The sequence below is a fragment of the Diceros bicornis genome, chromosome 28, assembly GCF_020826845.1.
Source record: "Diceros bicornis minor isolate mBicDic1 chromosome 28, mDicBic1.mat.cur, whole genome shotgun sequence".
NCBI lineage: Eukaryota > Metazoa > Chordata > Mammalia > Perissodactyla > Rhinocerotidae > Diceros > Diceros bicornis.
In genome coordinates this window covers 10,723,778-10,751,059 of record NC_080767.1, presented here as the reverse complement: position 1 = coordinate 10,751,059, position 27,282 = coordinate 10,723,778, and the positions used below count along the sequence as shown (strand labels likewise).

At 39.7% G+C, this 27,282-nt stretch overlaps 1 long non-coding RNA gene across 1 annotated transcript; it reads left to right on the top strand.

The window, feature by feature from the left end:
- The first annotated feature begins 420 nt into the window (after positions 1-420).
- LOC131393660 (uncharacterized) lies at positions 421-24,982 on the top strand. Its single transcript, XR_009215952.1, has 5 exons — positions 421-579; positions 1,415-1,585; positions 2,495-2,581; positions 23,734-23,800; positions 24,854-24,982. It is a non-coding gene; the product is annotated as an uncharacterized LOC131393660 (long non-coding RNA).
- The last annotated feature ends 2,300 nt before the right edge of the window (positions 24,983-27,282 follow it).

Sequence of the window (27,282 nt, the reverse complement as noted above, 5' to 3'; positions counted from 1 at the left end):
GGTGCGGGAAGCCCGTGGCGGGATCCCGACTCATCTTAGGAGACCGCGTCAGCGGCGAGTCCTCGTGACGCCGGGCTCTCCCCTCCGTGTATCTTTAGCGCTTGGGGCAGGGTTCCCGTGGACCGCTCTCTTGCCTGTGCGCTGTGGGGGGAACCGTGGTGCGTCTCCCCAGAGGGCCAAGAGGAGCCATAGGCAACGGCTCGCGCCTGAACTCAACTGAGTTTCCTGATCTCTGCTTCTTTCTTTCCCTCCCAACTTCCACTGGGTGAAGAGCAGCAAAAGGCGACTGTCCACTCGGGTCCCAAAACAGGCTTGATGGGGCGAGGGCGGGGAGGGGCACACAAACACCGTCTTCCAAAGAACAAAACGCGAGTGGAAGGACGGTGAGTCTCCCAGGGCTCCATACCCAGCCTCCTTTGGTGACAGGGTTAGATGGAGGAGACATTTGTCCTATTCAATAAGGCCAAAGGAACAATAGATCCATTGTCCCCCTTGCCTCGAATGCCAAAGCAATTCTTCATAAGTGGGGATTCTGGCTACTTGGTAAAGAGGAAGAACTGTCCACTGGAAGAGAGTCCGGTAAGAGAACTTGAGCCCGGTGTAGCCGTGGCGCGGTAACCTGAGGCCAGGGAGACGATGGGTGAGCGGCTTTGCGAGTGGAGTGGAAACTCTTCTTTGGTGAGATTATTCTATGAGCAAACTAGGCCAGTGGTCAGGACCCATTCAAGAGCTTCCATTTTCAACGGCCTCCCTGTTTCATCACCCTGTCTTTTCCCCCATTTTCTCTCCTACAGAAGACAGGACATCCTAGCAGGGAAGTCCCTGTCAAGATATTCTTACCTCTTGTTTCTTCATTTATGGTCCCTCCAGAAAAGGACTACCTTTTGGTCACCCCAGCTTTGGAGGGATAGAAGACAGCCTACTCTGTGCAAATCTTTTCCAAGCTTTCAGTCAAGACCACCTCTGAGCACTTCTATGCGGTGCAAGTGAGCAGATGCCTGCTTGCTGAACTCTGACCCCTGTCCCATTCATCTTCCCAATAATAATGCCAAGTGACACTGGACAGCAGGACTATTAGATTAAGCCCTAGCGCACACCCAGAGGAGAGAAAACAACGTGTCTAAATACCACCAACAAAAGCAAAGTTTAGGAGAAAGACATAGAGGAAGAAAGGAAGGAAAAAACGTAGAGAAAGAGAAAGTTGTTAAGAAGCAGAAGTGCTCGGCTGGTTCCTTCTCTCGGTAGCTCCTTGGAAGGAGAATGGCAGCGTCTCCTTGCATAAAGGACCGTGAGTCTGAGTCTCAAACCACCAGGTAGGAGAGATCAGGTTCTCTTGAAAAGCAGCGAAACCTCTTTAGTGAATCACTTACAATATTTGGGGCTCCTACTTCCACGCCTGTTTTTCTTTTCTCAGGCCTTCCCTTGGCACCAGGCTTCTTGGAAGACATCCAAGACAGATCTGCTTTGCTACTACATTCTCCTCAGAACAGTGAATAGCGTTCCCTGGAATTTCAGGGTGTTAGCATTGGCAGCGCCTTGAGGCAGGGAAGCTGTTCTAACGCTCTGGCACTGTTATAAACATGAGGTGAGTGAGGGCTCTGAATCCAAGAAGTGGGTGGGACCTGGAAGAGAGAGGTGGGGCTGGGGGAGGTGCAGGTCTCAGCTCTGCAGCTCTCTCAGTAGAGATGGTACTGAGGCACTTCCTCCCACAATGGCAAGTGTTCCGGGCTGCCTGGCCAAGAAGCACACTCTCCTTTGTCTGAGCCTGGCCTTGGGTGAGGAGGAAAGGGACACCCTGTTCACCATCTCAAAGCTCCAACAAGGTCAAGGGTGAATGAGAATATAAATTTGGAATTGTAAAGAAAGTGAAATCCCTTTATGGTGCTGCTATGAGAGAACTAGCAGTTCTGGAAGAAATTTTTAGTGTTTGGGGAGAGTAAGGGAAGCCCAGGGGACATTAAATGAGATGATGTACATAAAAACACTTAACACAGCCTAGCGCATAGCAAGCTCTCCATAACTTGTAGCTATTATTATTTTGGTTATTAACATTTTTATTATGATGATTTTTTTAAAAAGCTGAAGAGGTTTTTTTTTTCCCTAAGCTTAAACAAATAAAACAGATGAAAGCCAAATGCCTTCCAATTTTCCTTCTGGCTTCCTCCATCGGCCCCTCATGCATCGCCCTGATCACTGATGTATTCAAATCCTTGAAATGAAAAACGTGCTGTAAAACTGTGTGGCAGTGTGAATGGTGAATAACCTGAACTGTCACCTCTCCACGCTCGGATCTAGACATAAGTGTGAGATAGTACCATCTTTCACTGATACGCCTCAAGCACTTTTTGCCACTCATGTCTCACAGAGATTACGGACCCTTCCGGCCTGGCAGTCAGAGTCTCTTGATGTAATGGTCCCCCGGGCTTTGTATTTTTACTTTTTTTTTTTTTCCCTTCCTTCTAATTTTATCTATCTAATGTGTTACTCCTCCTAGGTAACAGAATGCCCGAAGCCAATTAATATGCACACATCTGCAGGCAGCTTTGAGAGAAATTAATGGTGAGAATTTCAGTGGCTGCAGGTATTTTCCATGCTCCTTAAATTCAAATTTCAGGCTTAGCGTTCATCCCCCTACCTCATGGGCAATCTCTAAACTTTGCACCTCTCTCCACCAACAAACAAACATATCTAATGGCCTCACCTCCTCTGGGTTATCAGCAAAATAACCCAGTCTTGTGGCTGTTCAAAACATAGTATTAATCCAAAAGAAGAATCTAGAATTAATAAAAACCAGCAATAGATACAGTTTTTGAACGTAAAACTCTCCAAAGTTATGGCTGCTATAGAGATGTCTCAGTTCTTAGAAAATTATATGAAAATAATTTTCTGAGGTTATGTAATGCTAAAATAATATAACAGCTCCCTGGTGATGCAATATGTAAGTTCTGCTCTGAATATTTTCTAATAATTATGAAACACGCTATTTGCATTTGAATTGTGTTCCACCCATAATTTTGGTTGTTTTCAAATACCACCCTAATGAGACAAAATAGATTTATAAATTTTTTTTCTTGTGGAAATTTCATTTATCTAGTCGTCTTTTCTGGTTCAACCAGTAAATATGTCAAGCCATGACTATAAGGGCTAAACTAGTGATTTATTATTATAAGAATAAAAATGTTTCCATGAGTATTAAAAACTATTACAAAACTATCCCCATAACCCTCTCCATGGGTTTTTGTTTTCACTCTTAACGTATCAAGTTCTTTCTTTGTGTCTGACTTGCCCCCACCTCGGTTGGTTGTGAGCCATTCAAGGGCAGAGGGTTATTTCTTTTTCATGCTCCTGGTGCCTCATGAAAGTAAGCAAGTGGTATATGTTCAATAAATGTTTAAAGAGTAAATGGAATATATAACCAAAAATAAATTTCTACTGGTGACATGTTGACTTTGAAAAAGACTCCCAAGTACCATGACACTTGGCACTCTTCATAGATGATGAAGTCAATAGACACTGTTTTTTAAGGTTTTTTATGTGGGATTATCTAAAAATGGAAGTTGGATGAGAAGGACAAAGCAGGTTTCTGCAGATAGTTTTTATCCCCTTGGAAACATATAACTCTAGCCCATTCTAATTTTTCTGGTTCAGAAAGTGAATCCATTTTTGGCTCAAAGTGACTTATTATTCAAAGGATAGCTTCATGCTGGCCAACCTAATTCAACCAGAATAATGTTCTAATTTATTTAACTTGCCCCCTAAGTAGGATGAAATAGTTGAGTCCATAGTGGTTAGAACTCTGTTTTTCTTAGAAAGAGATAATCCAAAAAGTGAAAAAGACCACCCTCAGGATCCCACCCCAGCATTTCTATTAGTACTGTCTTGAGTGAAAAGCATCAGTAAGAAGTTGGTTCTGTTTTCATAGATGGGAATTTGGGGATGGGAAGTGGGTGGGGAGGGAGGGGAGACTAAACTATAAAAGGTCTCAGCTCTGATCACAACCACTCTGATCCAGGGTAGAATGGGAGGACCAGGTGATTGGTGCCATATTTATCTTTGCTCTTTCATTCATGCACCCAGTAAGAGACTTTCTTGAGAATGACGTCAGAGAGGGAGAAAGAGATCCCAGGATAGAAGCTGCATCTTTTATAACCTAGTCTCAGAAGTAACATGCCATCGCTTCTGCCATATTCTATCAATCACAGATTAGCCCTGGTACTCTCCTCAGATTATCTTCATCTGAGGGTGTCCTTTGTTTCTTGCTGGGACCCTGGCTGATACAGATTTCAAGAATCCTTTTCTCATTTATGGACTCATCTCACCTACTTTGGAACTAACGCTTGTTGCTGCTTCATCTGCTCTGATTCCTGGGTTCCCTCACATACCATGATTTGTACTCTAGGTTATTACTTCACATGGCCCAGCCCCCACGTTCCATGCACATCTGTTGCTGGAAATCCTACCTAGTTCTCCGTGTCCCCACAAGTGGGACCCAGACACCTCTCATTGATTCCCCCACTGTTTGGTTCAACTCCTGATGTCACCTTTGTTATCTCCCCTTGGAAACCTCACCAGAAATTGTTAGAATCGTGACTCAACCTCCCTTGGACTTCACGTATTGTAGACATTCCACTGCTAGCAATGCCTGTCTGCTGACCGTGCCCCAGTCCAGGAGAGGCTGGTCTGCCAGAGCCCATCTATCTCCCTTCTTCAATCTGTCCCATGCTGCCAGTGTGCAACTCTTCACTCCCAATATTAGTGTCTTCATTTTTCTCATTTTTAAAATGAGAGGTCTAAATAAATTAATCATCATTTATTAGTGGTCTAGCCCAGGAGTCAACAAACTTATTCTGTAAAGAACCAGATAGTATACATTTTAGGCTTTGTGGGCCATGCGGTCTCTGTCACAACTACTCAACTCTGCAGCCTCAGACAGTGCATAAAAGAATGAGAATGGCAGTGTTCCAGTTTTTTTCTTTTTTTTTACGAAAACAGGTGGTGCATTGGACTTGGCCCACAAGCTATAGTTTGCCAACCTCAAATCTAATCCTCCGTTTTCTGCCCTTCACGTTTCTCAGCAGCAATGTGTTGGGTAGAAGGAAGCAGAAGAATCCTGCTTTCTATCCTACCTGTAGGAAAATAATAAAAATGATGAAACTGGTGTAGGAAATCTTAGTCCATTGTCAGTTTAGGGGCTCCTTGTCAGCATGGTTTTCGTACTATCTTAAGAATACACTCAGAAAATTATTTTTTTCCTTTTCTGTAAAGCAATTGGCTATGTTTTCCACATTGAACAAGTGGCAGCAACAGCAACTATACTATTTTTAGCCTAAAACCGACTTGTGCAGCCTTAGAAGTTTGATGAGAGGAATATTTTAAAGGGAAATGGAAAAAAAGATGATAGTGTGAGCACCATCTTCCTGCCTGTTAAAATAGGGCAGGTAAATATATTCTAATTATGACCAGCACCTTAAGAAAACTGCCTCTCTAAAGATAAATAAACTCAACCCCAATAAAAAGAATACATTCTTACGTAGGTCCCAGTGTAGGAGCAACACCTCTACTGAGTTGAACTCACACAAATTTGGCTGATGGCTGAGCATTTTAATACATTCAGCCCAAAGTTATGAAACTCAGCCTAAATAAAATTTTCACTCCCACAAAGCAATCTACAGAGTCAATGCAATCCTTATCTGTATTAGTTTGCTGGGGCCACAGACTGGGTGGCTTAAACAACAGAAATTTATTTTCTCACAGTTCTGGAGATCAAGGTGCTGGTAGGATTGGTTTCTTTTCAGGTCTTTCTCCTGGGCTTGTAGACGGCCATCTTCTCCTTGTGTCTTCACGTTGTCTTCCCTCTGTACATGTCTGTGTCCAAGTTTCCTCTTCTTACAAGGACAACAGTCATATTGGATTAGGGCCCACCCTAATGACCTCATTTTAACTTAATTACCTCTTCAAGATCCTATCTCTAAATACAGTCTCATTCTGAGGAACTGGGGGTTAGGATTTCAACATGTGAATTTTTGGGCGACACAATACAGCCCATAACACTATCAAAATCCCAATGGTGTTTTTTGCAGAAATAAAAAAACCCATCCTAAAAGGCATGTGGAATCTCAGGGGACACTGAAAGCCAAAACAATCTTGAAAGGGAACAAACTTGGCGGTCTCACGCTTCCTGATTTCAAAACCTACTACAAAGGTACAGTAATCCAAACAGTGTGGTACTGACATAAAGACAGACATATAGGGGCCGGCCCGGTGGCACAAGCGGTTAAGTGCGCGCACTCCGCTGTGGTGGCCCAGGGTTCACGGGTTTGGATCCCCGGCACGCACCGACACAACGCATGTTGAGCCATGCTGTGGCAGCGTCCCATATAAAGTAGAGGAAGATGGCCATGGATGTTAGCTCAGGGCCAATCTTCCTCAAGAAAAAAGGGGAGGATTAGCATCAGATGTTAGCTCAGGACTAGTCCTCCTCACAAAAAAAAAAAAAAAGAAAAAGACAGACATATAGACCAATGGAGTAGAACAGAGAGCTCAGAAATAAACCCTTGTATATGGGGTCACATGATTTTCAACTAGGATGCCAAAACTACTCAATGGAGAAAGGCAGTCTTTTCAACAAATGGTGTTGGGAAAAATGGATAGCCACATGCAAAAGGATGAAGTTGGACCCCTACCTTACAGTATTTACAAAATAAACTCAAAATGAATCAAAGTTCTAAACATAAGATCTAAAACTGTAAAAAAAAGCTTCATGACATCGGGTTTGGCAATGCTTTCTTAGATGTGACACCAAAAGCACAAACAACAAAAGAAAAAATGGATAAATTGTATACAGCAAAATTAAAATCTTAGGTCCTTAGTGCATCAAAGGACACTTATCAACAGAATAAAATGGAAACCCATGGAATGGGAGAAAATATTTATAAATCATGTATCTGATAAGAGGTGAATATTCAAGATATATAAAGAACTCCTACAATTCAACAAGGACAACAAACCCAATTCAAAATGGGCAAAGGACTTGAACAGAAATTTCTCCAAAGATATACAATATCCAATGTTCCAATATTTTGTGTGTCAGTGTGCACATGAAAAGATGCTCAACATTACTAATCATTAGGGCAATCCAAATAAAAACCACAATGATACACATAATGCTTATAAGTAATAGAGAATAACGTGTGATTTTCATGGAAAAGAAAAAGAACACAAGAAATACTACTTCACACCCATTAAGATGGCTGTAATCAAAAAGAAAACATCAGAAAATAATAACTTTTGGCAAGGATGTGGAGAAATTGAAAACCTTGTACACTACTGGTGGGAATGTAAAATGGTGCAGCCACTATGGAAGACGGTATGGCAGTTCCTCAAAAAGTTAAAAACAGAATTATCGTGATCCAGCAATTCCACTTCTGGGTATATACCTGGGTATGTCATCTGGGTGTATACCTGGGTAACATACCAGGTAAGATAGTCATTCATTCATTCTTTCTTTTATTTAACCATTATATATTAAATGTTTGACCCCAATGTAATCGGAGAATATAAGGTCAAGAATTCCAGATAGTACTCTGAGGAAATTATGCCTAATATTCTGACTGTGTATTTATGTTATTTTCAGTTTACAAATGTATTTGCTAAAATAAAATAACAATTCCATGAAAGGTATAAAAGAAATGCCTTAAGGACTCAGCTAAAATCTATCTTAAGGTGTTACTGGAATAGTACAGTACAATTCTATGAAAATTTTATTTTAACCGTCTAACTTTGATGTAGATATGAGTTGTGACTTAAAGTCATTTGACTGAGACTTTTTAGGAGCATGTTTCTTAGTCCTTAGATCATCCCATAGCCCTTGTTGTTAGTGCCCTTAAGTTGACTCTGACTCCCAGCTACCCTGTGTACAGCAGAGTGGAACCCTGCCCTGTCTTTTTTCCACCATCCTCTCACCTTCCAGTGCTGTATCAGACAATGCTAATCTGCTATTCATAGGGTTTTCTTGGCCAATTTTTTTGGAAGTGGGTGACCAGGTCCTTCTTCCTAGTCTGTCTTAGTCTGGAAGCTCCACGGAAACCTGTCCACCATGGGTGACACTGATGGTATTTGAAATCCTGGTGGCAGAGCTTTCAGCATCACAGCAACACGCAGCCGCCACAGTATGACAATGCACAAATGGTATAGCCCTTGTAACTGGCAACATATATTCACCCGGCAAAGTGCCTAAACCACTCTTCTGACTAGGAAAACTCTCTCAGGAAAATTACTGAAGTATATACCAAACTATGCAAACCTGTTCATAAAATACCAATGATAATTAATGACATCATTATTATCAGGAACAATCTTCATCAGAATTAGTTACCTTTAGCCTATGTAGCTTAGTAAGCCAAAGATTCAATGAGCTTGGATTTCTGTTATTTTGGCTTGTATGGATATATTTCCTCCAAGAAACCACCATTGTCCAACTAATAATCCAGGTGGTTTGGGATGAAAAACCTCTCCCACCTCCAAGCCTGGGCGTAGAACCCCAGCCTAGCTAATCAGAATCTCCTGTCGCCGTAGCCACTGGGGTGTCTTAGAGATGGCAAACGATCCAAACCAGGAAAATTAGATTGAAATCCAGAACTTTTGCTAGTAGGAAAGGAAATGTCTCCTTTCACTGGGATTCTAGCATTTAAAATGCTCTAAGCCTACGAATGCCAGGAGAGAGGCCTTCATGCTATTTTGAACCCCTGGACCTAGCCATGCCTTAGAGTATCACCGGACTTTTCACTTACTTGAGCAATTAATTCATTTTTGCTTAAGGCATTTTGAATTAGGTTTACTTTGCCTGACTCCACTGAAAATATTTATGGATACATTAATTTTGGCCTCTCCTTAAGAATAATAATGGCAAACAAAAGGGAAAGCAAGCAAAGGAGGGGAGCAGGGTTTAAAAGATCTCTCTGGTCACCCTGTGACTGAGTTCCAGCCCTGAACATTTTAGGCGGTCTTCCAGCCATGAGCATACATCTTATGTGTCCTCTTCCCCCTTTCTGAATTGCCAGATTCAGAGGCTGGCACTCTTCAAGGCTGACACCCACCGTTAGACAGATGGAGCTGAGTGGGGGCAAGGCAGAGGCCAGGCAGACCCTGCCAACTCATTTGGCCTCAGGCCCAGCCCTACTCTATAACCACCACTGCTGTCAATATCCAGCTAAGGCTGGTCTGAATCCTTACTGTCAGCTTCTCTAAGCTCCTGAAGATGACAGTGGTATTGGATACTCCTTGTTCCTGCCAGGCCTGGTGGGCCCATGTGCCAGTCACAGCTTTGTGTGGTCAGACAGGTGTCCCTTGGCACTAAGGCAGGCTGAAGCTGCCTCCCATCCCAGAGGCCCCTGCACCACAAGGGTAGTCAGGGAAAGTGCTGGAACAGCTGTCACCCCTCTGACTGCCAGGCTGATCTGACTGGCTTGGTGGGTGTTCCCTCTTTCCCCACAGCTCCCAAAGTTGTTCAGCTCACAAGCATCGCTGCCCAGATGAAGAGGAACTGTCTTTATCTGTCTCCTTCCCCAGGTCCATCTTTTATTCTCCATCCAGAAGTGGTCTAAAAAAATGTAATCTGACCATGTCACTCATTGGTTTAACCCTTCAATGGCTTTTTCCAGACTGATGCTCAAGGTCCTTCCTGATCTTGACCACGGCTACATATCAGCACCAAATATCACCACTCACAACCCACCCAAATCTTGTGGCCTCCAACCATTCCAACTATGTCATTTTCTTAAATTTATGTCATGTGAGAGCCCCCAGTCCTCCTTACATGCTGTTCTCACTTTCCCCACCATGTCTGCCTCTTGTTTGTCCTTCAAGTGTCAGCTCAGACACCACCTCACCCAGAAAGCCTTCTCTGAATCCCCCAAGGGAGGAGGGAGGAAGTGAAGTACCCCCTCCTCTGTGCTCTCATAGCACCCTGAATTTACCCCTAGCCTAGCACTTCTCATACTATGCTGTAATTACACATTTATATTTGTGACTCACTTTATAATCTGTAAGCAAATTGAAGATAGGAGTTATGTCTTTTATCTGATATGTGAAAGGTGCTTAGCTTATGTTTGTTGAATGAATACATGGCATATAAATAGCTGTGCTTCCCTATTTTAATTGGGGCATAAAATGATGAGGTGAATGCCTAATTCTTAGGGAGTGTCTCATCTCAGGAAAAAATGTTATTGTTTTCTTCTGCTCATCCATTGGAGTACCTGATTCAAAGTGAATGTGGATTGTGCTGGCCCGGACATAGAAGAAGCGGGAGGACTCTCGCCTCTGTTTCCCTCTACTTGTTACTAGGTCTAATAGAAAAGAACTCTTGGCTCTGGAGCATCCCTTCGCCATTTCCATTGAACTAAGTCACTTTTAACTCCGTGCCCACTCCCCAAACAGAAGCATATCATGGGTGTGCACAGAGCACCAGGGAACATAGCCCGGCTTTGGCCCATCAGTGGTGCCAGGGCCCTCACATGGCCGGTGGCAGCTGTGCCACCTCGTGCCTACATTAATAAGTGTCAGCAGTACTGAGGGCAGTGGGACGTCAGCAGCACCTGCAATGTTGGCTCAGGGTATTGGTTTTTTCACAAAGATCAGCATCTGCGCCAATAATGGTGGACATCAGCAGCCAGTGTGATGTTGAGGCCCCCTCTTCCAGTGTAATGGTTTTCCCTTGCTAGCAGCAAGGGAAATTAAAGAATAGGAAAATGGTTGTTTCTGTGTGGTAGAGGAGAGGATCTTTTCATCTGTACTTGTGACCCCATTTGATACATCATAACAAACTGGAAGAAGCCAGAGGTATACTGTTTGTTTGTTTGTTTTCAGTGAGACCATTTCCTCTAAATTGGCATGGCCTAAGGTAACATTACAAATTCTAGGCACTGCATCAAAATAGAGCCCCCAACCTTATGTTCAAATTTAGTTGTGCTCTTTATTTATGTTGGGTAAGGTCCTTCTTAGCCTCAGGGTCATCATCTGTAAAACAGGCACAATAAAGACCCACCTCATTGGATTAATATATGGATTGGCTAAGATCGTGTACATCAGTGCTCTACAAACATGGAGTGTGATCAGCAGCCACTCTGCACAGCGTGGTACTTTATACATAGAAGGTGCTCAGTAAACATTTGTTGACTTGAAATACAAGGGAGCTATCTCCAGCTCTGAACACAGCACTGAAATGTTGCCAGGATAAATGGATAAATCCTTACTCATTCTCCTCAGTTTGGGGAAAGGATTGACCTTCACCGGATGGTTTGTAGCTGGGTGAAAAAAATATACAGGACCTGAGTTTTCATTTCAGTGAAAAAGATGTCCTCAAGGTTCTGAAGCAGCAATCACACTTCCTGCGTATCCTTAGAGATTCCCACAGTCCTACCAAGTTCTACCTTATGTACCCTGAGGAAGCTGAGCGGTAAGGAAGCTGTAGAGAGTGGTTAGCTGGATTCTCCCTTGACCACTTAGCAGCATAGAGTTTTGCTGGTTGTGGGTGATGGAAGCAGTCAACACCATCAAAGACTACCAAACATAAGCCACACACAGCTTGCCCACCCACTATGAATGGAAAAGGGCAGTCTTGGCTAGTTTAGCTCCCAACAGATACCTTGCTAGCGGTGCCTCAGATGATGGTGTCATGATTCAAGTAAAGTAGGAAGTAGAAAACTCAATAAGGCTGTCAGGTAGTAATGAGAATCATTGAGGAAGGCTGGGGATAGATGCAGATACAGACTCCTAAGTGGAAGTGTCTGGGGTAGACCAGAGTGTGTGCCCTTCTAAAGGAGGCAGCTGGTAGTTGACATGTAGGAAAGGGGCAGAGTGTTATCAGTTCTTTGCTTTTCAAGAGAAGCTGCAAATCAGGTTTTACATGGAATCTTTGATTTTTTAAAATTGAATAAAACTTTTTTGGAAATGCAAACAAAGAAGCCCTGTGTTGGCCAAGAAATCATATCTGTGAGCAGGATTCAACCCTGGCCAGCCGGTGTGCATCTTCTAACACAGAGCTTCTCTCTCTCTCTTCAGAGATTTCTCACTTTCACAGAGGTCAGAGGCCACACAAAGGCACATCCTAGAGCATGTGGATGACTGGATTATGCTACAATCCCCAGCAAATTCTGAGGTGTAAGAAAGGACCTGTAAGAAAGGAGCAGTGATATCGTAGGCTACAATTGCTTATGCAGAAGAGGCAGTGAAGTGAGTGAGGGGGTGAAGGCTTTCCTGTGCAGGTCAAAGAGCACAGAAGCACACGTGCATATGTGCACACACACGCACATGCTCCAGGCTAGATCTGGATGGCATTGCATAGGTAGAAACATATGCAGTGAACTCAGTAGAGGAATACTGTAGATGAGTGGAAAGAGTACTGCTCTAGGAAACAGACTCCTTCATAACTGCAATTCACCTAGCTTGGTTTCCTCATCTGTAAAATGGTGTTGAAAATAACGCTTTCTTTGTAAGATAGTTTAGAGGATTCAATGAGATATGTTGGCACCTAGCACAGTGTCTAGCAAATAGTAATTCCATTATCATTATTATTATTATTATTGAAATTAAGCCCCATGCAGGCATAGGCTTTCCTTTTAACACACATTTCACAGCACCTAACAGACTCAGAGTGTGTTGGATCCTCACAAATGTCATCTATGGTGGGTTTGTCCCATGGTTTTGCACATTGCTAATGAGGAAAGGGTGACTGGGATTAGCCTGAGAAGGCTGGTGTGGAAAATTCGGTAGCACTGCTGCCTCCCATGGCTTCTCATATTATAATTCTCCACTGGGCTGGGAGCGAGGAGCAGCAGGGCAGCTCCTCAGCAGCTGTGTTCTTTGCCAATAATGAAGTCCTTTCCATAGTGGGAAATTCAGCAAAAAATGAGGCTATCACCATTTTTTGTTGTAGTTGACATATTGCACTTCACCACTGCCTGAGCAAGATCTTTGTGAAAATGGAGAAACCAACACTTCGTGGCATTTCCCAAAGGAATCTGATGTGTATCTGAAGTCTGATAGGTTCCAATTGAATAGATGGAGGCTGTGTAGGAGCAATTCTGAATTTGTCAGCCTGTCCACCTGTCAATTTCCCTGTGCTTTTACTCATACTCCCTGTCAGTCTTCAACGCTGGTCTATTTGAATGACTGGTGTGCAGATGAGCTATCGTAAAATGGGCAACACATGTAAATGTCTGCAAATAAAAAATTAAAACGACAGACAGTTTTTTTACTGGCCACCAGCCGTGTGTATTCATCAAGGGGAACAAACTAGCCCAAAAGGCAACATTTGTTGAGGTGCACATTTCTTATTGCCTATCTTCAGACTCTTGGATGATTGTGGTAAGAACTATAGGATTTGTCAATGAGAAGGCAGGGTTATTATTTTGGGAGAAATAATAGATTTCTTCTTGCCTGTGATTTGATAAATATTGAAATTTATGCTTTCCATTCTAGGAACTACAAGTTCCAATTTAACATATTAATGGAAGGCTTCTTTTGGAGAATAGTTAAAAACCTATTTTATGGGTTGAATTGTGTCCCCCCCAAAACTTATATGTGGAAGTCCTAACCCCCAGTACCTTAGAATGTGACTTTATTTGGAAGTAGGGTCAATGCAGATGTAATTAGTTAAGATATGGTCATATTGGTGTAGAGTGGGCCCCTAATCCAATATGACTGATGTCCTTATACAAAGGGGAAATTTGTACTCACAGGGAGAATGCCATGTGAAGATTGGAGTTATGCTGCCACAAGCCAAGGGACTTCCAGAAGCTAGGAGAGAAGTCTGGAACTGGTCCTTCCCTAGTACCTTCAGAGGGAGTATGGCCTTGCTGACACCTTGATTTCAGGCTCTGGCCTTAGAACTGTGAGAAAATAAATTTCTGTTGTTCTAAGCAATTCAGTTTGTGGTACTTTGTTATGGAAGCCCTAGCAAACTGATGCACCTATAAACCGATAAATTGGATTTGAGTCAATGGAATATAATGGGGAATCTGGATAAATTTAAAGGAATTACTTGAATCTTACTGTAAAGTTTCTCCCATAATGCCACAACTTGTATTATTTTGTTACACATTTATATATGATACATTCATGTTGAGGCACCTTTAAATTGTAAAAGTTATTGTAAAAAAAATGTTAATAAAATACAAATAGAAAGAAAATACCAATATCATAGAAGATAGAAGGAAGGACATACATTAGCTACAAGGATTAATAAAATTTCTGGAACTTTTCTCAATGCTTCCTGATTGCCTGAGCAGAAAGCAAAACATGGAAAGAACACACCACAGAAAAGAGAGGAAGCTTACCAGTTTCTCAGAGATACAAAGCTTTGGTTGATATTTTATTATTTTGTAATTTATTACTATTACTTCTACTACTCTAATGATTAAATGAGCACTAAAATAAAGGGCCAAACACAGTAGTTTCTACTTACTGTAGGAAGTATTGCTCATGCCATCCTTTAGTAAAGAAATCCCAGTGTGCATTATGTATACCCCATGATGACTTTTGGCCCACTTAGCTATTTCTCAGTACACTTTAAAATCCATAGCCTACTTGGTTGAGTATGTAAGTTGTCTGTTCAGTTTCAACAACATTGTCTCATTCTGAAGTTCTGTTAGGTACATATTAGATATTCTATTTAATCTTCCCTTTTACTTAACTTTCTCATGCTTTCTATTTTTTTGTCTTTTGATAATGAATTCTAAGAGAATTTCTCAGCTCTTTCAGTTCTGTAATTCACTCTAGCTAAATCCATTCTACTAGTCAGTCTATTGATTTTACTTTTTAGATTTTGACCATGTTACTGATTTTTCAGATCTTTAATTGGGTCTTTTTTCTAATTACCTGTTCTCGTAAATATCTCTACGAAAATATTCATTATACATATATAAAACTATTTTTTCCATTGTTCTTGTTTCTTTGGTGTTAGTTCTTCTTTTGGTTGAATTTACTGCCTATCTTTTCTCTAGATAGGCAGTAAATTTTTTTCCCCAGATGTATGGTGATTCTTGGTTGTCTGCTTTCTGTGTGACTGATCATCTTGATTCACTCATCTATGAATACTCGGCGTAGAGTGCCTGCCTCTTGTGATAATGTTGAAGGAGAAGGGTATACTTAGAGTGCAGTGTGTGAGCAGCGTTTCTTCTAGGTTTTTCTAGCTACTGGAGTGGTGCTCTGACTCTCTAGCCCAGCTATCCACATTTCCTCCTTGAGCCTGTGGATAAACACGTCTGCTTCCCTTGCTCGACATAAGTTGGTGGTGAGACAGGAACCAACCTGTTAGGTAGCTCTGAATGCTGTTCCCCAAACACCCAGACCTCTTCAATTTGTTTTTCCCGTTGTTTCTAAGCTAAGCGTACCCCCAGAAGCACAAGAGTCTTCCTTCTCTTGTGTGTTTTGAATTGCAGTTTTTCCTGTCAATTCAGATCCATATTTTCTTATTATTTCATTATCTCTAGTCTAGTGGCACAATCTTGTGCAAGTCTTTTGTGGACATATGTTTTCATTTCTCTGGAGTAAATGCCTAGGAATGAAGTTGCTGAATCCTGGGATATACGTATGTTTCACTTCGTTAGAAATTGCCAAACAATTCTCCAAAATTGTTGTAACATTTTACGTTCTTACTAGCAAATATTCCAGTTGCTCCATATTGTCACCAACATTTAATGTTGTCAGTCTTTCTTATTTTAGCCGTTCTAGTTGGTGTGAATGATATCTTCTTGTAATTTTAATTTGCATTTCCCTGGTGGCTAATGATATTGAGGGCCTTTTTTCATATGAGTATTGTCCATTCATATACCTTCTTTTGTGAAGTATGTGCTCAAGGCTTTTGCCCATTTTTTAATTGGGTTGTTCATCTAATTGTTGTTAATATATAGGGGCTCTTTACATATACTAGATACAGCCCTTTGTTAGATATATATGCTGTATTGTTTTCCCGGTTAGTGATTTGTATACTTATTTCCTTAATGATATCTTTTCATGAGCAGAAATTTTTGATTAGGCAAAATCAAATTTATCAATTTTTTTTTTTGATATCACTGCTTTTGTGTTTCTCCAAAATATTTTTGCCTACCCCAAGATTATAAATTTATTCTCTTGTGCTTTCTTTTAGAAGCTTTAGGAGTTTGGGTTTTATATTTAGGTCTATTATCCACTGCAAATTAATTTTTGATATGGTTTGAGAAAGGGATTTAGACTCCTTCTTTTGTATGGATATCCAAATATCCCAGCAACATTGTTAAAAGAATTTTCTATCTCCATTGAGTAGACTTGGCACCTTGGTCAAAAATCAATGAACTATCTATGTGTAAGGTAATTTTTAGACTCTAACTCTCCTTACACTAATATCACAGTCTTAATTACTCTACCTTTACGTTAAGTCTTAAAGTCAAGCAGTATAAGTTCGCCAATTTTTCACCACTATTGCATAGAAATATACTCTTTTCATATTGACATTGTTATTCTGCCACCTTGCTAAATTTATTAGTTCTAATTAGTGGTTTCTCTGTAAACAGTGGTTTTATTTCTTCTTTTTGTATATTTATGTCATTCATTTCTTTTAATTGCCTTATTACGTTGGCTAGGACCTCTAGTACAATGCCAAATTAATGTGATTGGAGCAGTCATCCTTTTCTTGTTTCAAATTTTAGAAGAAACAAGGATTTAATGTTTCACAATTAACTACAGTGTTATCTGTAGATGTTCAAAGATATTCTTTATCAGCTTGAGAATTTCTTCTATTCCTAGTCTGCTAAGAATTTTGTCACGAAGGGTACTGAATTTTTTAAAAATAGTTGTCCTACTGTATCTACTGAGATAATTTTAAGGCTTCCTTTTATTTATCTTTACCTCTTTTATTTATCTTTTATTCTTTTAATGTGGTATACCACATTTGTTGAATTTTAAATAATAATCCAACTTTGCATTAGTGGAAAAAGCACACTTTTCTCATGGCATATTGTCTTTTTAAGAATATTTCTGGATTGAATTTGCTAGTATTTTGTTTAGGATTTTTTCATCTATATTCATAGTAAATATTTTAGCAAACTCAATCATCTAAATAAGAATAAGAAGGTTTCAGAAAAGTCATTCCCCATTATTTTTCTTTTTCTGCCTTTTTCTATAACTTTTTTCTTATGGCTATAACTTATAGCAAGATAATTTTATCACTTTTTTTATTTTTCAGCATGCCCTTTAGGTTTTTATTCTTTTTCTGATTGTTAGCATTTACTGAATGTTTACCATGTGCCAAGTGTTGTGCTAAATACTTTACATTATTATTGCATTATCTCATTTAATTCTTCAAACAATTCTATTTGGTAGATATTATCAACCTCACAATTTTACAAATGAGGAAAATGATACTTAGAAGCATTAAATATATTACCCAAGATCATAAGTGGTAGAGTTTGGATTTAAACCAATATTTTTATGATTTCAGAAACATATAATCGCCACACTATTTTGCCTCCCAGTGTCATCCAGGGATTTAGGAAGAGTATCTATTGAATATACTACCTCCCAATTAAGAATGAATAACAGTTGTATTTGTTTCCTATGGCTGCTGTATCAAATTACCACAAATTTGGTGGATTAAAACAACAGGACTTTATTCTCTCACAGTTCTGTAGGCCAGAAGTCAGAAATTTTTGTACAATGTTTTCTTCAAATATTTGTTGTTTCCAACATTTTCTGGGATTCAAATTACGTATATGACCATATTACATATATGATGGTTAATTTTATATGTCAACTTGACTGGCTATGGTGTGCCCAGATTAATTATTATTTCTGAGTGTGTCTGTGAGAGTGTTTCTGGATAAGATTAGCATTTGAGTCAGTGGACTCAGTGAAGTAAATTGTGCCCCCAATGTGGCTGGCCATAATCCAGTCCTTTGAGTGTGAGCGGGGCTGCGCTCCCTCTGGAGGCTCTAGGGTAGAACACATCCCTTGCGTCTTCCAGTTTCTGGTGGCTGTCAGCATTCCTTAGCTTGCGGCAGCATCTTTCTCTGCTCCACCTTCATATCACCTTCTCTTTGCGTATGTGTCTTCAACAGTCTGTCTCAAATCTCCCTCTGCCTCTCCTATAAGAATACATGTGATTGCATTTAGGGTCCACCCAGGTAACCCAGGATAAACTCCTGCCAGTCAGTACCCTTAACTTAATCATATCTTTTGCCACATACGGTAATATTCAATCTTTTGCCCAATAAGGTAATATTCACAGGTTCCAGGTATTAGGAAGTGAATTTATTTTGGGGGGGAGAAGGCATTTTTTCAGCCAACCACACCAAAGCAATCATAGTTGAAAATGGCATGCTTTCCAGATTACACATACCTATTTTTGAGTTAGAAACCATTGACTCATTGGATTATCTAGGTTGGCTCTTATGCTCAGTTCTATAAATGCTCAGTCCGTGAAATCGGCATCATATCATTTAATTCTTGCCTACTTCATGGGCATCTGGAGAAATAAAATGAGATACTTTCTGAATGGTATCAGGGAAAGAATATAGGGCCTAATTCTACATTCTAAGTTCTGGAATCAGACACTGGGATTACATCTTGAGCCTTGCCACTTATTAACTTAGTGACCTTGGTCTTTTCTTTTATAAAGGGAAAGCAAGACACCTATTTTACAAGTTTGTTGTCATAATTAAATGAGATATTGCATGTAAAAATGACTGGCATGCTGCCTGGCTCAGAGTAAGATTCATCCTCCTCTTTCTTCTCTGCTAAAAATGGTCCTGAATACACTCTCTGTTTTACTACAAGATGTTATGCAGATTAGCTTAGATCAGCAGTTTTCATTTCAAGCAAGAAGGACAAACATAGATAATAACTATTTAAATAATTAATAGGCTGGAACAAACCGTTCACGGATGCTATGCATGGGAAATAAGAATTCTCTGCCGTGACCTAATTCGTGTCCTTGGTCAATACATTTTCCTTTCTTTGTTCCAAGAAGATTAACAATATTGTGTAAAAAAGGCCTAGTCAGGGCCTGGAAGAGTGTAGCCTGGTAAATCGTAGTTATTACTACTAAAGTTATCATTACTTGCATTCCAGAAGATACTACTGGCAGTATTACTATTCATATGTTGGAGCAAATGAGATTGTGATTCAAAGGACTAATAAATAACCCTAAGTTCATTCCATAGTAGTTTGATTCTGCCTAAATAGCTCCATTCATTAGTTTACAGACTGGTGAAATCAAGCTTATGGATTTAATTCCTAGGTGACCTTTTACGCTTGACCTCTTGCGTGATCACAGACTGAAGCCCCGATGCCAGGAAGAGGTCTCATAAATGGGATCTTTGACCAAAAGGAGGGCCTACTGAGGAGCTGTTCTTAGTATTTAAAACAATGTCCTACTCTATTTCCCACCATTTAATTGGTGCTGTTTCCCATGGATTCATTCTCTGTATTCCTCTTTTGGGCAGGAGGGAGAGGGTTCCCTGGGGAATCTTGCAGAGTCCCATGCATTCAGCTATGTCCCATGACCTTAGAATATGTAACTTCAACTGCAGCCCAGCCTTTTGTCCTCTGCCTCTCCCTCTCTCCTGCTTCAGGCAAGTAGCCATAGCCTCTAGCCTTTAGATTACTCAGGTGAAGAACCGTATGGGGCTCTCTGAGTGTCCCTCTGAAGACTGTTTCACCAGGTTGAAGGGGCAGCCACTACTTTTTTTCCTGGCCCTCTGTGTTCAGAGCAGGGAGAGGCAAGAGAAGTAGCCAGGGGGTGGGGTGTGGGAGAGGTAGGAGAGCTCTCACTTGACTGCTGACACAAACCCCCTCTTGGACCTGGCAGATGTTTAAAAATGACTCCAGCTCTGGGGGTGCTTTTCTGATCCGTTGGTGACTTCCCGCTGGATCTCCCTGACCACAATTCTCCTGACCTGGCAGGATCTCCTTCAGCTGGCTGTCACAAATATCCTTCAGTTTCTGTACCCAGTGGTTCACCCTCAGCTTAGATCCCCTTTTGCTCTGGCAGACACCCTTTTGGGCAGAATGGCTTTTTATTTATTTATTTTTTGTGTGTGAGGAAGATCGGCCCTGTGCTAACATCTGCCAGTCCTCCTCTTATTTGCTGAGGAAGACTGGCCCTGGGCTAACATCCATGCGCAACTTCCTCCACTTTATATGGGACGCCACCACACAGCATGGCTTGCCAGCCGGGCGTTGGTGCACGCCCGGGATCCGAACCAGCGAACCCCGGGCCGCCGCAGCGGAGCGCGCGCACTTAACCGCTTTTGCACCACCTGGCCGGCCCCCAGAATGGCTTTTTAAATGACCCATGCCAACATTTTATGATGGACATGACTTCCATGCCTATTCCTCAGGATCTCCATTCCTTTTGGCCTTCTATTGGAGGGAAATGCATTGCTCTCCAGATCAGCCTCTACTCTGCTTTCACGAGCAGCTTCAGATGGCATCTCTCTCTCTGGCATTTTCAGGCATGGTTCAGGTGTCTGCCAGTCCATAGCATCTGCCAAATGAAGGAAAGAATCTTCTCCTTCATTAGACCTGAGGTGGCAGAAACACACTTCTGCTATGCTCCCCACCCTCCTTGGGTGGGTTAGGTATCAAGGTAAAGTTGCATACAGAAAAATTTTCACAACATCCTCTCCAGTCTCCAATAGACTTACCCTCTTATGGTCTCAATATATGTGAGTTGTTTAGTTCTATAAAACCACTCACTTTGGAACATACTGTCTACTGTCCTTATGACTTGGTCAAAAGCTAGAGAGGATGTGTTCCATGTTAACATCCTATTCTTTTACTTGAAGGAGTTTTACAAGATAACCTTCATGTTTCTCCCTCTTGTCCTGCATGTCACCGTCTTGTGCCTGCAAAGGTAAAATCCTGCCTCTATTGCCCCTTTCTGACTTTATATGTAATGAGATTTATTCAGCTTCAGGTCATGCAGATAGATTTCTTTTTCCATAAGAAGCAATATTCATTTGTGAATTCTATAGGTGACAATCTCAGTTGTGTTCTAATCAAACAAACAGCAGAGATAAAAATAAATAAATGAGTTAATTATGGACTTGCTCATTTTAAAGAAACAGTAAATCATGGAGGATTATGAATAGCTGGGTAATTGTTTCTGATCTTAATTCTTAGAATATAGGATTTAGAGAACTGATACTTTGTTAGTTTGCATAATTCAGCTGCAAAGGAAGAGAGTAGTGCTGGCTGCAGCCTCATTCTTCATCGCTGCGTTCCTCCTTCTCCTGACATGTAGGGCTCCTCTCACCCCACTTGCATTGTCAGCCCCACCCCCAGATACGACGAGTGTATTAGTTTCCCATTGTTGCTGTAATAAATTGCTGCAAATTTAGTTGCTTAAAACAACACAAAATTGTTCTTTTACAAATCTGGAGTTTGGAAGTCTGAAATGGGTCTCACTGGGTAAAATCCAGGCTGTCTTTCTTTGTGGAGGCTCTAGGGGAGAGTCCATTTTCCTGCGTCTTCAACTTCTAGAGGCTGCCTGCATTCCTTGTCTCATGGCCCGCTTCCATCTTGAAAGCCACAATGGCCCATCAAATCTTTCTCACATCACATAATTCCAATTTCTGCTTCAATAATCAAATCTCCTTCGCTGACTGTGACTGACTCTTCTGCCTCCCTCTTCCACTTCTAAAGATCCTTGTGATCACATTAGACCCACCTGGGTAATTCAAGACATTCTCCTTATCTTCAGGTCAGCTGATTAGCAAATTTAACTCCATCTGCAACCTTAATTCCTTTGCCATGTAACAAAATGTATTGATAGGTTCTGGGGATTAGAACTGGACCTCTTTGGGCGTGGTATTATTCTGCCTACCATGCAAAGAGTAATCCCAAACTGCAGCAGAAGTTACCTGAATCTCTCCTTGTCTTCCCCTCCCGCTCAGGAAGAGGGTGTCTATCACTCCAGCTGCTTGTTTTGACCCTGGCATCATGGCCAATATCTATTCAATAATCCCAGGTTCTAATGAAGAAGAAGATTCTAGGCCTGTGTTGTTAATACAATTTTATTGGCACACACAGTCGTGCCCATTTGTTTACATATCCCCTATGTCTGCTTTCATGCTGCAACAGCAGAGACTGTATGCCCTGCAAAATCTAAAATATCTATCGTCTGGCCCTGAACAGAGTTTGCTGGCCCCTGATATAGAGGGCTGCTCTCTTTGTCTCTCTGATTTATTCTTACTCATAGACTGTAGTCTTTCACGGTCCCTAGCGAAAGCCAAGTGTGTGGGCCAGGCCTGCCCTCTTTGGTGGACTCAGAACTTCATTTTTCATACCACCAGCCCTGTTAATCTGCTATAAACTCTAATCAATTCCTCAAGCTCTAGGCTGATGCTTAGAGAATCAGCACCCTTCTTGAAGAGTTAAGCAGGGCCAAATGCAAAGTTTGCTTCTTTTCCACATCTTGTTTCCTGTAAATCCTATCTATTTTCGTAGCTCTCCAATGCCTTCAAACAAGTACTGTTTATATTTTGTCTAGCTTTTCTAGTTGTTCTCAGCAAGATGATTGATCCAAGCAATCTGGTCCACCATCACCAGAAGAGTATTTTTAGTGCTGTTATTGCGTTTTTGTTGCCTCCAAATCCTTGTTATATTATCCATATTTTTTTATGTCTTGTTCTTTTTTCTTTTCTGTTTAGCTTGTGATTTCTTTATAGCTCATAGTTTCTTTGTTGCTTTCTTTATAGTACTCTATCTCTTAGGGACTATGCTTTCTTGCTTTCTAATGAAGAAGTCAGGTTTTATGAAATATTCTTCTGAATCCTACAGTTAAGTATTTTCTTAGACTAACTTATCCTTGACCCTCAGAATAACATTTCTTCCCCCTTGTTTTGTACTAATTTACTGCAGCCCTTGTTTATATAGTCTTGTTTCTATCTCCTTATCTATCTTCCAACCAGGTAAAGTCTATCCAGACTTGACAATAAATTGGTTGCTCTTAGCCCTGATTCTCAGATAAACGACAAATCTGCTTATCAGATTTTTCCTCAATGAGAAAACACACTGATACATAATTTGCATTCCAAGTCACATTTTCCAACAGTTTCTTCCATCTTCTAGTGCATCTTTGCTCTATTCCTATGAAATATCCTATCCCCGCTGCTTCATTCTTTCTGATTCTAAACTGAAAGAGTTCTTTAGAAATTCGTTTAGAGCGTTTACTACAATTAAACTTCTTCTATCTCTCATTTCTTACATTTATCTGGTTACGTTTTGTGAATAAATGTGCAAAAGTGAAGTACAGTGTTTTGAGCCATCTCATAAAGAAACACCTATAATCAGGGACAACTGATATGTTTTCTGATTCATTGGTATAGTCACTGGTTCTCTAGTTCAGGAGACAGATGGAAAGAGAAGAACAAAGTTTCTTCTTAACTTCTCAGGTTGGGTCTGTTTCAAGAGATGAAGACTGAATAGGTTTGTCCTCAATCCCGCTGTCTTAGTGGAAATTTCTCTCATATTCTTGTACTGTATTCCTCATCAATCTTAGATTTTTGTGTTGCCTTGAAACGTATTGTTTATATTTATGTTCCTATTTTGGGACTCTGTTTAGGAACTGTGTGTTCAAGGTCAGCATCTGTTAGCAGTAACAGTTCTCCAGAATTGAATCCTGCAGTTATCCAGGGACTGGGTTATTCCTTGATTCCTTCATTCCATGCTGTTAAACGCTTTTCATATTCTTCTTAGGTTTTCCAGATTCAAAGGGATGACATGGTTTATGAAATGAGTCATAAAAATGCAAATTTATATCAATGTAAGTACTTGGCATAAATTAAACTTTTTCTTAAAAATTACTAATTTGTGATTTGGTATCCAGGGATTTGGTACAGTCGAGGATTTCTTCTTTTTTTACATGAGGTATTAGTGAGTTACAAAAAAAGCCACACTAGGCATTTTCTACTTTGTGCAATTGCATTTGTATGTTTTGGTGTCTAGTAGATAAACTATGTCATACAGTGGAGTCAGAAGGCCTGGATTTGAATCCTTTCTTGTGGGATTCAACTATGTGACCTTGAGCAATGCACTTATCTCTGAATCTCTTTCCTCTTCCATAAAATGGGAATGATGAGAATGATACCACTCACCTACTTTACTTGTTCATTGACAAAATGAATTTATATAAGATGTGGAAGAACTCTGTAACTCATTAAGCCCTGTTTAAGTTATACTCATTTTTTAAACTATTTCAGAATGAAAACCGAGGACTACTCTTTTCCAAGGTTAAATTTGAATGAAAAATATTCCTGTTAATCTCTAATTATTCATTCATTCCGGAACTGACATAGAAAATCTGTAATATTTCTTTTCTATATGATAAGTGTGTTCTAGGGTTAACAGAACAGCCTATGGGCGATGAAGCTAGTTTAAACTTTAAAGGTAAACGCATCCTCCCTTCTCCTAGTGACATGTCAGACAGACATCAACTACTAGCGCATTTCTCAGCTTCAAGTGCCTGAGATCCATTCCCTGAATATTCAGGCAGCTTGGAGGAAGCTCCCGCCAAGACATTAAGGTTAAAACCAAAAACCAAAACCAAACACACACACACACAAAACACTAAGAGCTAAAACCATAAGAAATCAACTTCAAATTTTCACTTTCAATTGTATTCAAAGGATTTCTTGCTAGGCATCATGGTTTGTTAGGGACATTTTTCCCCTACAGGAGAGTTGGAAACATGCATTCTTAGCACCTATGAAAAAGGCTCAACCCTGAGAATACAGTTCCTAGTTAAAACAGCAGAAAAGCAGACTGCAGTGGAGGATTAGCTCACTAGAATTAAGGATTTTTTCTGTATGTCTCTCAGAAGGAAATATCACTGACCCAGGAGCAAGATCTAGATAATTTGCATACATAGAAAACAGGGGAGGATGTTCCTGAGAGAGCTGCTCTTGTGCTGATAGCATCAAAACTGAAGGGCATAGCCATTATTTCTTCTAATAACATTGTGAAATTCACAGTAAGTGGATTATTATTTTTAAATATGAATTCATTTATCGTATGGTTTTTGAAAATGTAGTGTAACCCCATTCTGTCAAAAAATGTGAGAAATTGTCTTTAATTAGAAAAAGATTTGTAAATCTTGATTCAGTTTTTACTAGCATTCGCAGTCGGAGACTTGGTTAGCTGGAGTGTTATAGTTATGAAAATTAGCAATAAAAGCTACCAAATCCTATATTTCCTCTTAAATTTCATTATGAACCCATGGAATATTCATTTGAGCCTACAAATGAAACAATTACTGTTGCAAAATCCTTATTGTTATCCATTCTTACTTTTTTTTTTTTTTTTGATGAGGAAGATTAGCACTGAGCTAACATCTGTTGCCAATGGTGCTTCTTTTGCTGAGGAAGATTGGCGCTGGGCTAACATCCATGCCCATCTTCCGCCACTTTATATGTGGGACACTTGCCACAGCATGGCTTGATAAGCGGTATGTGGGTTCACGCCCAGGATCCTAACCTGAGAAACCGGGGCCACCGAAGCGGAGCACGCGAACTTAACCACTACACCACCGGGCCAGCCCCCTATTCTTACTTTTAATGTTATTTATTATTGGGTTACTTTCCTGAACATCAAAGAATACATGATAAAGATTTAAAATAATTAGAAAGTACAGAAAAATACAACAAATAAAAAAATATTCATAATCTTAGTAGAAATATTCATTTAATTAATATTTTTAATTTTTCTATGCACATATCCACATATATATATATATATATATATATACACACTCTGTTTTGCAAAATTTGGTCATATTGTGTATTCAGTTTTATTTAATGATTCTGTCCTTTTTACTTCAAATTTTGTGAACGTTATCCATGTAATTAAGTATTCTTCGAATCTACATTTAATTTATGAGAAACATGTCGTCATATAAATATAGTATATTTAACCAATTCTCTATTGTTGCACATTATAGTCCTTTTCAAGCTTTTCTATATAGTAAATAATGATACCGCTAGCATCCATATACCTAAATCTTTGTCAGCATCTTTGATTAATTTATTCTATTGTTTCCTAGAACTGTAATTATTAGACCAAAAGATATGAACTCCTTTAAAAATCTTGACTCATATGTCCAAGTTATTTTGCTAAAAGGTCATACTAATTTTCATGTCTACAACAGAGTATTAGAGTACTTTGTAAGTTATATCTGCCACTGCATTTAGTTCAAACCTTTAAAAAATATTTTTTTATTAATTGATAGGTAAAAATGGCATGTTATTATTTTAATATGTATTCCTGAATTATTAAGAATGATAAGCTTTTTCTGGATATGTAGTATCTTTTAGAACATCTGTTCATCTTCCTTGCTCATTTTGCCTACTGTTTATTATTGTCTTTTTCTTATTCTTTTCTTGAGCTTCACAGATGGAGGGATCTTAAATATATATCTGTATTGTTTCCTAAAAGTCTTTTCCCAATTTGTCGAGGATCTTTTATTTTTGTTTACTTTACAAACATAACTATTACACAGTTAGTATTTTCTATTTCTGTTTTTGTATATAATATGTAGTTTACTATCTCGATATCAGTTCAATACTTACCTATAAAAACATCAAGTTGTTTTGGGTTTTATTTTTAAATACTTAAATCTATATAGTATGAAGTTAAAATCAAACTATTTTTGATATCTTTTGTTGAATAATTTGTTCCTCATTTTTTAAAATATTTACCATAATAATACATTACATTTTTATACATAGTAAGATTTCTTTCAGGACTAACTCTACTGTTCCATTGATGAGCTGGCCCTTTCTTACACAAACTCCACAATATTGTAATTTGTAACACACTTTGATAATGCATAGAGTAAGTTCTTCCCTTTTCACTCATATTTTTAATCTTGATTTTTGTATTATTGTTTGAGTTGCAAACAAATATTCCTATTCTAACTTTTGGGACTATTTTATGAGGAATGAATGCTGTGTATTATCAAAAACATTTTTGGATTGCATAAAACTATAACATATATTGTCTCAAATCTATTTATTCTAACTGAACCTATTTATGCAAATTATTATATAAATAGATTTCCTAATACTGAATCATCCTTGAAATTATCACACAAATCCTACCTAACTATAGACAGACTTCAAATGTACTGTTGAATTCAACTTTCTAGTATTTTATTAAGAATTTTTGCCTCTGAAATGTTTGAATGAACAAGACATTGGCAAGTTGGCCTCTTTTTTTAAAAAATATTGTCCATCCTGGGAAACTTGACTT